Source organism: Phragmites australis, chromosome 9 (assembly GCF_958298935.1).
Source record: "Phragmites australis chromosome 9, lpPhrAust1.1, whole genome shotgun sequence".
NCBI classification, from domain to species: Eukaryota; Viridiplantae; Streptophyta; class Magnoliopsida; order Poales; family Poaceae; genus Phragmites; species Phragmites australis.
In genome coordinates, this window is record NC_084929.1 from 5,066,160 (window position 1) to 5,077,594 (window position 11,435).

The window sequence follows — 11,435 nt, forward strand, 5'->3', positions numbered from 1 at the left end:
TAAAAGCTGAGAAACTCGCTGAGTATAGCTATTCTAAGAAGTTATGTATCGAAAAGGCAAAACTTTATTATAAAAACCAATAACATATTGTCAAAAAATAGCTTTTTAAAAAACAAAAATAGAAATAGCAAACAAACCGACCTAAAACCACTAGCTTTTGTGGCAGGCGCCCACTAATTAGATTTTTTATAACAGACTCGTATGGAGTGGGAACATTAAAAGCACCTATTAGCCTAGAAACTAGACTGAATATTCCTTGGTACCTTTCTATTAAGAAAAAAATATCCAGTGTACATTAATTTTCACTTAACATATGAATCTTTTTTGGACCTCCTGCGGTCTTACAAACCAACCTAAATTGAAGGTCTAAAAAATATCTGGTGTACATTATCAATACTATCACTAACGTTGGTAGAATTCGTGAGCTCGACTATCTACTTCTTTTTGACCAGAAGTCAGGTTCGATCATCAACTCAGGGTCGATCACTAGTTGTGTTTAATCACCTACTCGAATTCGACAATCTACTCGGTTTCGACCACTAGTCGAGTCAACCATCTACTCGAGTTCGACCACTAGTCACTCCGACCACCCACTCGGGGTTCTGATCAGTCACTCCGACCACCCACTCGGGGTTTGACTAGGCACTCTGACCACCCACTCGGGTCCAACCACCTAGTCGGATTCGCCCACCTTCTCAGATCCGACCACTTAGTTAGAGTCGTCCACCTTCTCGGATCCGACCACCATAGCCGAAACAAAGGTGGTCAAAGTTCAGAGAGAGAGTATCTTTTTATTACCTTTATACCCCTGCTCTTTGGAAAAAGTTTGTGACCCATATACCTCTTTCGACTTAGAAAAGTCAGTAGAATAGTTTTGAGTTTGTGTCACATTCGAAAAAAAGCAAAAAGCAAATAGTGCCAAAAAAAAGCAAAGAGTGCAAAAAGGGAGAAAAAAAGAGAGAATTAAAAAAAAATCAGTTTGTATTGTGAATTTTGTTCATTTGTGCTTGTGTCTGATATAGTCTTTGTCTTACTTGAGCTAGTTTTAGGAACGTGATCGGGCTAGCAACTGTGACGAGTACTGTGGACTTTTATTCAGCTTTGCTAATCTGATTTCATTAACTGCTATTCCTTGCTACTCAATATTGCCTATCCAAGCTACACCTTCTCTCGATCAGAACAGTATCTTCCCTTGCAACTATCTCACTCACACCCGATAAGGTATCACGAACCAGCCACCGGTTGTGCCAACTGCAGTGATTGGTAAGAACACTTGCAAGAGTGTGGTAAGACGCTTGAGAATGTATGACTCCACCTCTACCACCTAGTAGTTGATAGGGATAATTTATCTTTTGTTGTTTTCTATCTTTGACTAACCATGGTAGGAGAAGCATCGAATGCACATGAGTGTGTTTTGAGGGAAGAACTCACAATATTGTTGGATGATCATTGACAAACTATTAATGACGATATTTACAAGAAGCTTGCGGAAACCAATACCGCATTGCAGCGACTCGATGAAAGCATTGCAATGCTCAATGCACGCTTTGATCGATTGGTTAATCTGCCGCCGAACAATGGTCGAGTGGATCCTCATGGTGTAGCCTATGAACAAGAGGAGCCCGTCATGGATGATGAAATTTTGAGACAAGAACGTGACGCCTTTGATGAACGATAAAGGAACTGATTGAACTTCAACCGTCAAGGTATGAGAGGTAATAATTTTCAGCAACATAACCCACATATTAATGATGATCCATTTGCTAAGTTTAAGTTTACTATACCATTTTTTGAAGGTGCTTATGATGCTGAAAGGTATTTAGATTGGGAGATGACGGTAGAACAAAAGTTTAATGCTCATTTAGTTCCTGAAATGCATAGAGTTAGGCAAGCCACTAGTGAATTTAAAAATTTTGCAATCATCTGGTGGAATAGGGTATGCATTAATGGATTAGCGCCTACTACATGAAATGCTTCAAAGGTTGTTATGCGTAGCAGATTTGTTCCACCCTCTTTTAAACGAGATTTGCGTAAGAAATTGCAGCGCTTAAACCAAGGTGATAGATACGTAGAAGAATATTATCGGGAGCTTCAAATTAGTATGCTGCATTATGATATTATTGAGGATGAAGAGACTACAATGGCACGTTTTTATGGAGAGTTAAGGCGTGAAATTTAGGACATAGTTGATTACAAAGAATATGATAGTATTCCTAGATTGTTCCAACTTGTGTGTTTGGCAGAAAAAGAATTACAGGGACGTCAACAGAGGTCAAGGAGCAATTTTGGAAGCACAACTACTTCCAAATCAACACCGGGTCAAGTCAAAATAGCCTCGCGTTCAGCTACACGGTCTGCTACCCCTTATCGAGTAGGGCGCGTTCAACAGTACCTTCGATACCGTCACACGCTCCCGAGGTAAGCAAACCCGTAAGTGTGCAGGGTCTAGTAAAGAGCTCTTCTTAGATTGCCTCGACTGGTCGCACGACTGGGATTATTTGCCACCGATGTAAGGGAATGGGTCATGTCATCAAGGATTGTCCAAGTCAGCGCGCATACATTCTAATAGAAGACGGTGGATATGTAAGTACTAATGATGTTGATGATGAATATGCTCTTGCAGCTAACCATGCAGGTGACGAGGATGGATGTGAGACGGATATCAACCATGAGGAAGTGTTCGATGCCACTGCCACAGAGGATTATCGAACCCTCATTGTGCAGCGAGTGTTAAGCACTCAAATGGAGCAAGCGGAATAGCTACAATGCCACAATTTGTTTCAGATATTCCTCATAGTCAAGGATTATCATGTTTGAGTTATTATTGATGGAGGAAGCTGCAACAACTTGGTAAATTCAAATATAATTAAGAAGCTTGCCTTGCCGATAAGAATCATCCTCACCCTTATCATATTCAATGGTTCAACAACAGTGGTAAGGTGAAGGTAATGCAAACAGCTAGGGTACATTTTTCTATTGGTTCATACCATGATTGTGTTGATTTCGATATAGTGCCCATGCAAGCATGTTCATTTTTGTTAGGACGATCAAGGGTGTTTAATATTGATGCAACACATCGTGGTAGAAGTAATAAGTACACCCTTATGCATAAAGAAAAGAAAATAATTTTTCTGCCTTTAACCCGTGCTGAAATTGTGAAATATGAACAAGCGATAGCTGAAAATAAGAGAAAAGAGTTTGAAAATGAATCTGAAAATCAGCAAGTAGCTGAAAAAGTTTTTCTACCCAAAAAGGAGAAGGCAACAACAACTTCTCAGTCTGATGGAATTAGACTGAAACGGTTTGTTATGCTTGCTACTAAATCTGATCTTGCTGAAATTTATGCTACTAAGCTGCCATGTTATGCTTTGATGCAAAGAGACCTTAGTTTCACTCGAGAATATATCTAGCTCTTTGCCTCCTGCTATTGCTAACCTTTTGCAGGAGTTTTTGGATGTATTTCCAGCTAAATTTCCCCCGGGACTACCACCAATTCGAGGGATAGAACATCAGATTGATTTGATTTCGGGAGCAACTTTGCTAAACCGTGCTGCATATAGGACCAACCCGGAAGAGACCAAGGAAATTCAGCGACAAGTCCAAGACCTTTTGGATCTCAGGTACATACGAGAAAGTCTTAGTTCTTGTGTTGTTCCTGTTCTTTTGGTTCCTAAGAAAGACGATAGTTTGTGTATGTATGTTGATTGTAGAGCTATAAATAATATTACTATAAGATATTGTCACCATATCCCTAGGTTAGATGCTATGTTTGATGAGTTGAGTGGTTCTATAATTTTCACTAAAATTGACTTGCGAAGTGGATACCACCAAATTAGGATGAAACTTGGAGATGAATAGAAAACTACGTTGAAAACTAAGTTTGGCTTGTATGAGTGGTTAGTAATACCTTTTGGGTTAACTAATGCACTTAATACTTTCATGCGATTGATAAACGAAGTTTTACATGCTTTCATTCGAAGATTTGTGATGGTATACTTTGATGATATCTTGATTTATAGCTAGTCACATGAGTCACACTTTGATCATCTACGTGCTATTTTTAATGCTTTGAGAGATGCACGTTTGGTCGGTAACCTCGAAAAGTGCATCTTTTGCATGGATCAAGTCTATTTTCTTAGCTATGTTGTTAATCCACATGGAATAGAAGTGGATGAAGCAAAAATTGAAGCCATAAAGAGCTGGTCAACCCCTAATACTGTTACTCAAGTAAGAAGCTTTCATGGTCTTGTGGGTTTCTATCGGCGCTTTATGCGAGATTTCAGCACCATTGCTGTCCCATTGATTGAATTGATTGGTTCGTTGCGTGGTTCGTCTTCTTCGTCTGGGTGTCTCGGTTGGCTCTCTTCTTTTGTTCAACTTAGTTGCCTCTCTCTTTTTTTTTCTTTTTTTCTCTGGTGTGCCGACTCTTTTATGCACTCGCCGGCCATGACATACCCCGAACGGGAAGGAAGGGGTACAAGTTTCAAGACGCCGTGACTGAGAAAAGCGTCATCATTTTCTCTGGGCGAAGTGACAGGGGCGGTGGAAAAACGCGGCGCGCGTCCGGTCGCTCGCCACTATGGACGCCCTGGCAACAGGCGCCGTTGGGAGGGCCCACCGGGCAGCCGCAGAGGCACCCGGCGTGCCCACCCTGTCTTGTTCCTCTGCCACGGCAGGGCGGCAGGCGGAACGTCTCGGTCCTGGCAACGTTATCCCGAGATATGCCGGATGATACGGGACGGGACCCGTGCAATTAATGGCCCCACGCCTCTCTGCCAAAGCATGGCAGGGACTGACGCTGCGGCGGGAGCAGTTGGGGATGTCAGGCCGCGCATGCCCATTAAATGCGGTCTCGGACCTCTGACGGGCTGACACCTCATCGGCGGGCCCCTCTGTGTCATCGAGGCACCGAGTGCTCGGGGGTACTGTTTACCTCCCCGAGCACTCTCTCCCGAGCACTCTCGCACGAACCTTCGGGGAACCGAGTGCTCGGGGGCTGCCACGTGCAACCCCGAGCACTCTCTCCCGAACACTTTTGTACTAACCCTCGGGGAACCCGGCGCTCGGGGGCTGCCGCACGCGGCCCCCCGAGCACTCTTTCCCGAAACTCAGCTCTTCTGATCGTCGGGGGACTAGGGTACTTGGACTCAGCGGGTCATCGGGGAACTGGGGTGCTCGGGGACTAGAGGCTGTGGCCCCGAGCACCTTCTCTCAGAACTTAGATTTTCCTCATCCCGCGGGAGGGACCTCGCGGGATGGTGACACGTGGCGGACGGCTGGCCTGGCCTCGGGACTCAGGGACCCCCGGTTCCTGATACACCGATAGTAGCCCCCGGGCCTATTGGCAGGCGACGGCACGGAGAATGCGGATGGGCCCTTCGTCGCAGACGAGGCCGAGGCTGGCGTGGACGCCACATGGCAGGCTTTCGAAAGATGGCCTTTTAGACCCGGGCCTCTGGTACGACCCAACGGGGAGACAAGCGGACACGCGTCCACACAACTCCCGAAGGGCATGACAACGATACGGGCGTCACGCGCGGCTGCCGCGCAGATCGAGGAAAATACGCCTGGCAGCCGTTGACGCCGCACGACCAGCAGGAGATTCGCCTGGCAGTTGCGTCGACCGAGGGAACCGTCCCGCCGAATGCACTGTTGGCAGGAAACGTTTGAACTTTGAGATATAAAAGGGGGAGGGGATCGATTCGCCCCCCTCTTTACGCCTTCTTGCGATCTTGCTCTTGTCTCCTTCGTGCCCCGGAGCCCTTAGAAATCCTTCAGGCGATCGGAGCGCTTCTCCTCCTTCCTCTCCACCACCAAAAAAACTTTCCCTCCCGTCGAGATGCCGAGGGCCGGAGGAGGCCGTCGTGACAGGACTTCGGACAGCGTGCTACCGGAATCTCGCTTGAAGAATGAAGAGGCGGTGGAGAAGATCAGGAAGCTGCTAGTCCCCGAGGGCCAGCAGGGAGCCGCGGTGGTGACGCCGGCGAACTTCCCACCGGCGACGACCGTTCCCGGGCGAATCGTCTTGTTCACTTCTTTTGTGGCGGCGGGACTGGTGCCGCCATTCTCAACTTTCTTCCTCCAAGTCCTCGACACCTACGGCATCCAACTGGTGCACTTGAGCCCCAACTCCGTCGTGGTGCTGGCGGTGTTCGCGCACCTCTGCGAGATGTTCGTGGGGGTGGTGCCTTCGATGACGCTTCTCCGACATTTCTTCGTCCTGCGGCCGGTCGGGAAGAAGAGGGGGTACTCCACGGTGGACGTCGCGGGGTGCTGCAATCTTCGGCTGCGAGACGGCTTGGGGGAGCAGTACATCCCCCAGGTGCTGCGCAGTAAATGGGAGGAGTGGCGGCGGGACTGGTTCTTCGTCGACGTCGACCCCCATGATCGTCTCGTTCTACCGGAAGCGACGGCGGAGCCCCGGAAGTTGACGTGGGAGGTGCCGCTGCCGGAAGATGTGAGGTTGGAGCCGGTGTTCGAACGCATCAGATTCCTACGGAACTCCAGGCTGACTTCGGTAATGGTGGTGGCGAATTTCTTGCGCCGCTGCCTGGCGCCCCTGCGGGAGCGGGACCGGCCGTGCTGGCTCTACACCGGGCCCGAAGACATTACCCGGACCCAAATCGACGCTAGCTGGGATCTGGGCCCAGCGGAGTTGAGAGGCATGACCCGAGTGGTGACCGGCGTGGAGGACACGAGCCGGGCGGTGCTCCTGTGGCCGGAGATGGCGCTCTGCGCTAACCCCGAGCGCGCGGCGATCTTGGCGAAGCTGCCGGAGTTCGACGCCCAGGGGCTCGTCGACCGGCCGAGGAGCCGGAGCCCTGAGGCCCCCAAGCTCCCTGGTTTGGACGAGCTGGCCAGCGAGGAGACCGCGGGCAGCCCGGTGCGGGCCAGTGGCCCGGGCGCCGTGTGCAGCGAGCCGCAGGCCGGTGGTGGAGCCGCTGCGGGCAGCAGCCGCCGTACCGGAGAGGAGGGCACCGCCGACAGCGCAGCAGCGGCGGCGCCGGGGGATCGGGGGAAGCGCCCCTGAGTCTACATCCCAGTGCTAGACTCCCCACCGTCGCCATCGGCAGCAACAGCGTTCCCGGTCCTGGAACCACGCCTTGTGAGGATGGGGCCTGACTCAGCGCCCGGGAACCGCGCGGCGGCCCCACCGAGCCCTCGGCGGAAGAGGAGACAGGAGGATTCCTGGCCGGCCCCGCCGGACCCGGACTTCAGGCTCCCAGCGGCCAAATGGCAGTACCGAAGGACTACGATCGAGTAAGTTTCATCCCTCGCTCATTCTTGGGCGCTCTTTGCCCGAACTTGGCTTTGATTTTAAACTTCGTCTATCTCCCGAAGGTCGCCCACGGGCGCCACCGCGATCGAAGGAGCGCCGGCACCGGCGCCAGAGCCAATCCCGCCGGCCGAGCCGAGGCAGGCGGATGCAACGATGGCGGGGGGGGGGGCAGCGGATGCGACGGCCGAGGGGAGGACGGCGGAAGCGGCGGCCGAGGGAAGGACGGAGCCGTCGCCCGAACCTTCGGCGCTAGTGGAACCTACCTCGGGTATGCAGAGCCTGGGGTGGATGGTGATGGAAGGAGCGGCCTTGCCGGGGCCGGCGGATGCGGCGGCCGAGGCAGGAACGCGGCCGTGGCCCGAGCGCCCGGCGGCGGTCCAACCTACCCCTGGCATGCCGAGCCCGGGGAGGATGATGGTGTGGCGACCCTTGGGGACCCCGGACCCCCCGGAGGCGGATCACGGGGAAACCAACGTTCCATCGGCGCCCGGCCGGCCTGCCGACCCTTTTCTGGCCGCGATCAAGGGCGTCCAGGTGGCGGTCGAGCGGCTTGACGCGGCGGTGGACGCGAAGGAGGGGCAGCTTGAAGCAGAGTGCGCCCGGCTGGTCTTGGAGAGGGCGCAGCTTGCGAGCGCCCAGGACGAGGCCCGCGCGGTGGCCGCGCGGGATCTGAAGCTTCTGGAAGATACCCGCGCGGAGGTTGCGCGGGAGCGAGAGGTTCTGAAGGCTGCCCGCGCCGAAGCCGCGAGGGAGCGAGAAGACGCCGCCAGCCTGGCTGAGGCGTCGCGGCAGCAGGCTGCCGAAGCCCTTGCCAGGGCGGGGCAGGCGCAGGAGAGGGAGGAGGCGGTCGCAGTCCGCGAGAAGGCTGCGGAGGAGCTCCGGGCTGAGCTGACCCGCCGAGAGGGCGAGGCCGATCAGACGCGCGCCAGCCTCCAACGTTGGGAAGAAGACCTCAGGAAGATTAAAGAAGACATCCGCCGGTGGGAGGAGGACCTCTCCATCCGGGAGGTCGAGAGCGAGATCACGGCGGCCGATCTGGGCGCCCGGGAGGACTTGCTGGCCCGCCGGGAGGGGGAGGCTGCCGCGGCAGCGACGGCCACTGCCACCAGGGAGGAGGAGAACGCTAAACACAAGGTGGAGCTGACCGCCCGTGAGCGCGCCTTGTCCGAACTGGTGGCGTAGACAAAGCAAGCCGCCGGCTCCGCAACCGACGGCGGTTCTTCTGGCGCGGTCGGGGGCCAGGAACTCGAGGAGCAGCTGCGGGCCGCGAAGGAGAAGCTCGAGACTGCCTTTGTCTCGCGGGTCAACCTGCAGTAGATGATGGAGGACGTACTCCAGCGGATGCGGCGGGCTGTGGAGAAGGCCGGCCTTGGGCGACTCGTCGCGAACGAGAAGAGCGATGGCCTCGGACGACAAGTCGTGGGGCTTCAACAGATCTGCGAGCGCCTTGAGGTGCTGCCCTGGGCCGTCCAGGAGCTTGCCGCCCAGGAAGGGCGCGGGTTGGCCCACGCGGTGGCCGAGCACGTCCTGGCCTGCTACCAGAGCAGAGACTCGAACTTTCCGCTGGAGCCAGCGCGGGAAGGAGTAGTCGAAGCCTTGGGAGAGGCCGCCCGGGAAGCAGTTCGGAGCACCGCTGCCGAGGTGGCAGCTGGCTTCAGGCGGGAAGTGCCGCCGCCGCCAGCTCCCGGGGGAGACGACTCCGATGCTGACTCTGCCTTCGATTAGGCTTTTGTAGTAGTTTTCTCTTCTTTTGTTTTTGTCTTGGCTGGATGTAAATATGGGAGTGATCCCTTAGAAATACTTGTATCCCCTTTGTAAATATAATGGGAGATTTTCTTTGGGCTCGCAACTCCGGTGCTCTTGAGTACTTAGCGTTTCCTCTGATGTTTTGCCTTGGGGTCCCGGGGAGTACTTAGTCGGGCCGTTCCCGACCTTTCCGTCCCTGAGGACGGAGTCGTCCCGATTGTCGTTCTTGGCGCGTTCAGCTCCCGAGCCCTCGCGAGTCCACATCGTCTAAGTCAGAAGGCAAAGACACGAACTTCCTTGCTCGGGAGATGGATCGATCCAGCACGGAACACGACATGACCGGTGAACACTTTTTCACCTCGCGACCACTCAGTCAGCAGACCGGAGACACGCACGGGCGGGAATGCGACCAAGAATCCTCATGATTCGGTGGTGCCCGGGCTTAAGACGGACCGAACCGAGCACCGACAGCCCGCCCCTGAGGCCTAGGCTCCGGACTACTCGAGTGGCTCGAGCGATAGGATTACCGAGGGCACCCGGGGACTCGGTAGTGCTCGGGGCCCTTAAAAGCGGACCGAACACCACGACCACCACGAAGGACTTCGGTCGGACATTACCGCACGTACAGTACACCTTTCCACGGACCGTTCTGTCGTTCTAGGAAAAAGTAGACACACGGCAGGGTTTTGTGTGCAAGGAGATCATCTCACCGGGAGATTAGCATACGAGGGGCCCCGAGGATGACTCGGGAACAGAATAATATTGGATGTAAATTCCTCTAAATTTAACCACTCACCGGACAACTGTCAACCTTTTGACCGACCGATCCAGGAGGGGCGTGCGCTCCAAGCTCGGGGTGCTCGGGGGCTTGGTTCCTTCAGCCGGGGCGCCCGAGCGTCAAGGGGCACGCGAGGAGCCCGGGGTCGGGTGACCTCGACCACTCATGCCTAAGTGGTGGGACCATCCGAGGACCCTTGGGGCCGATCAGCGACCTGGTCATCAAGGCCCTCGCGGTCAAACTGCTTTTGCTTTGATTGTCGACCTGTGACTTAAGAGAGAATAGGGAATTTCTTTGCTTGGTGCGCTCTGTCAGTGCGGTACTTGTTATAGACTGCTCTCGTTTTCGACCCGAGACCTCTTGAATACCCAGACTGACGGGCAAGAGTAGGCAGAGGCAATAACCCAGAGGTCCTATGGTTTGGTGGTGCCCGGGTATGACAGACCAGACCGAGCACCAACAGCCTGCCCCTGGGGCCTAAGCTCCGGACTACTCGAACAGCTCGAGTGATAGGATTACCCAGAGCGTCCAGGAACTCGGTAGTGCCCGGGAGCCTGTCACGACACCAAACACCACAGCCTACCACATCGGACGTAAGTCAGCGGTAACTGCCCGCGTGCATACCGATTGGGATTCTTTTATCAGCGGGGAAAATGAGAGAGCGAACTTTTTCTCGCACAATCGAGCATCTCACCAGACAGATTAAACGTATGGAATCCAGAAAAATGAATTTGACACGACGATTACACATTAACATTTACATTGAATTGACAAATTTTACAAGGTTGGGTGACTTACCCAGCTAGTGGTAGCCCCCGGTCAACTTGGGCGGGGGCGAAGCCCCCAGCCTGGTTGACCTGAGCCACGAACATGACCATCTACGGGTAGAACCTGCGCAGGTGCTCGATGTTCCATGGGTTGGGAAGTGGTCGTTCGTCTTCTGCCGCCAACCTGAAAGAACCTTCTCGCGGGACCCCGATCACGGTGAAGGGACCCTCCCACATAGGGGATAGCTTATTCTTTCCTTCGCGCGACTGGAGGCGTCGGAGAACTAGATCCCCCACCTCAAAGGACTGTGCCCGAATGTGGCGCTGGTGATAGCGCCGCAAGCTTTGTTGGTACCGAGCCGCCCGGATGGCGGCACGCCACCGGCGCTCTTCCAGGTAGTCGACGTCGTCGCGTCTCTGCTGCTCCTGCTCGCCCTCAGAGTATGCAAGCACCCGAGGGGAGCCTAGAGTGAGCTCGGAGGGGAGGACTGCCTCAGCGCCGTAGACGAGGAAGAATGGAGTCTCCCCGGTGGCGCGGCTTGGCGTGGTCTGATTAGCCCATAGCACGGCGGGCAGCTCGTCGACCCATCCCTTCCCGTGCTTTGCGAGCACGTCATAGGTCCGGGTCTTGAGGCCCTTCAGTATGTCCGCGTTGGCGCGCTCAACTTGCCCGTTACTCCGAGGATGAGCGACGGAGGCGAAGCAGAGCTTGATGCCGAGGTCTTCGCAGTAGTCCCCGAACAGGGCACTCGTGAATTGGGTGCCGTTGTCGGTGATGATCCGGTTCGGGATGCCAAAGCGACTGGTGATGCCGCGGATAAACTGGAGCGCCGTGTTCTTGGTCACCTTGATGACTGGGACCGCC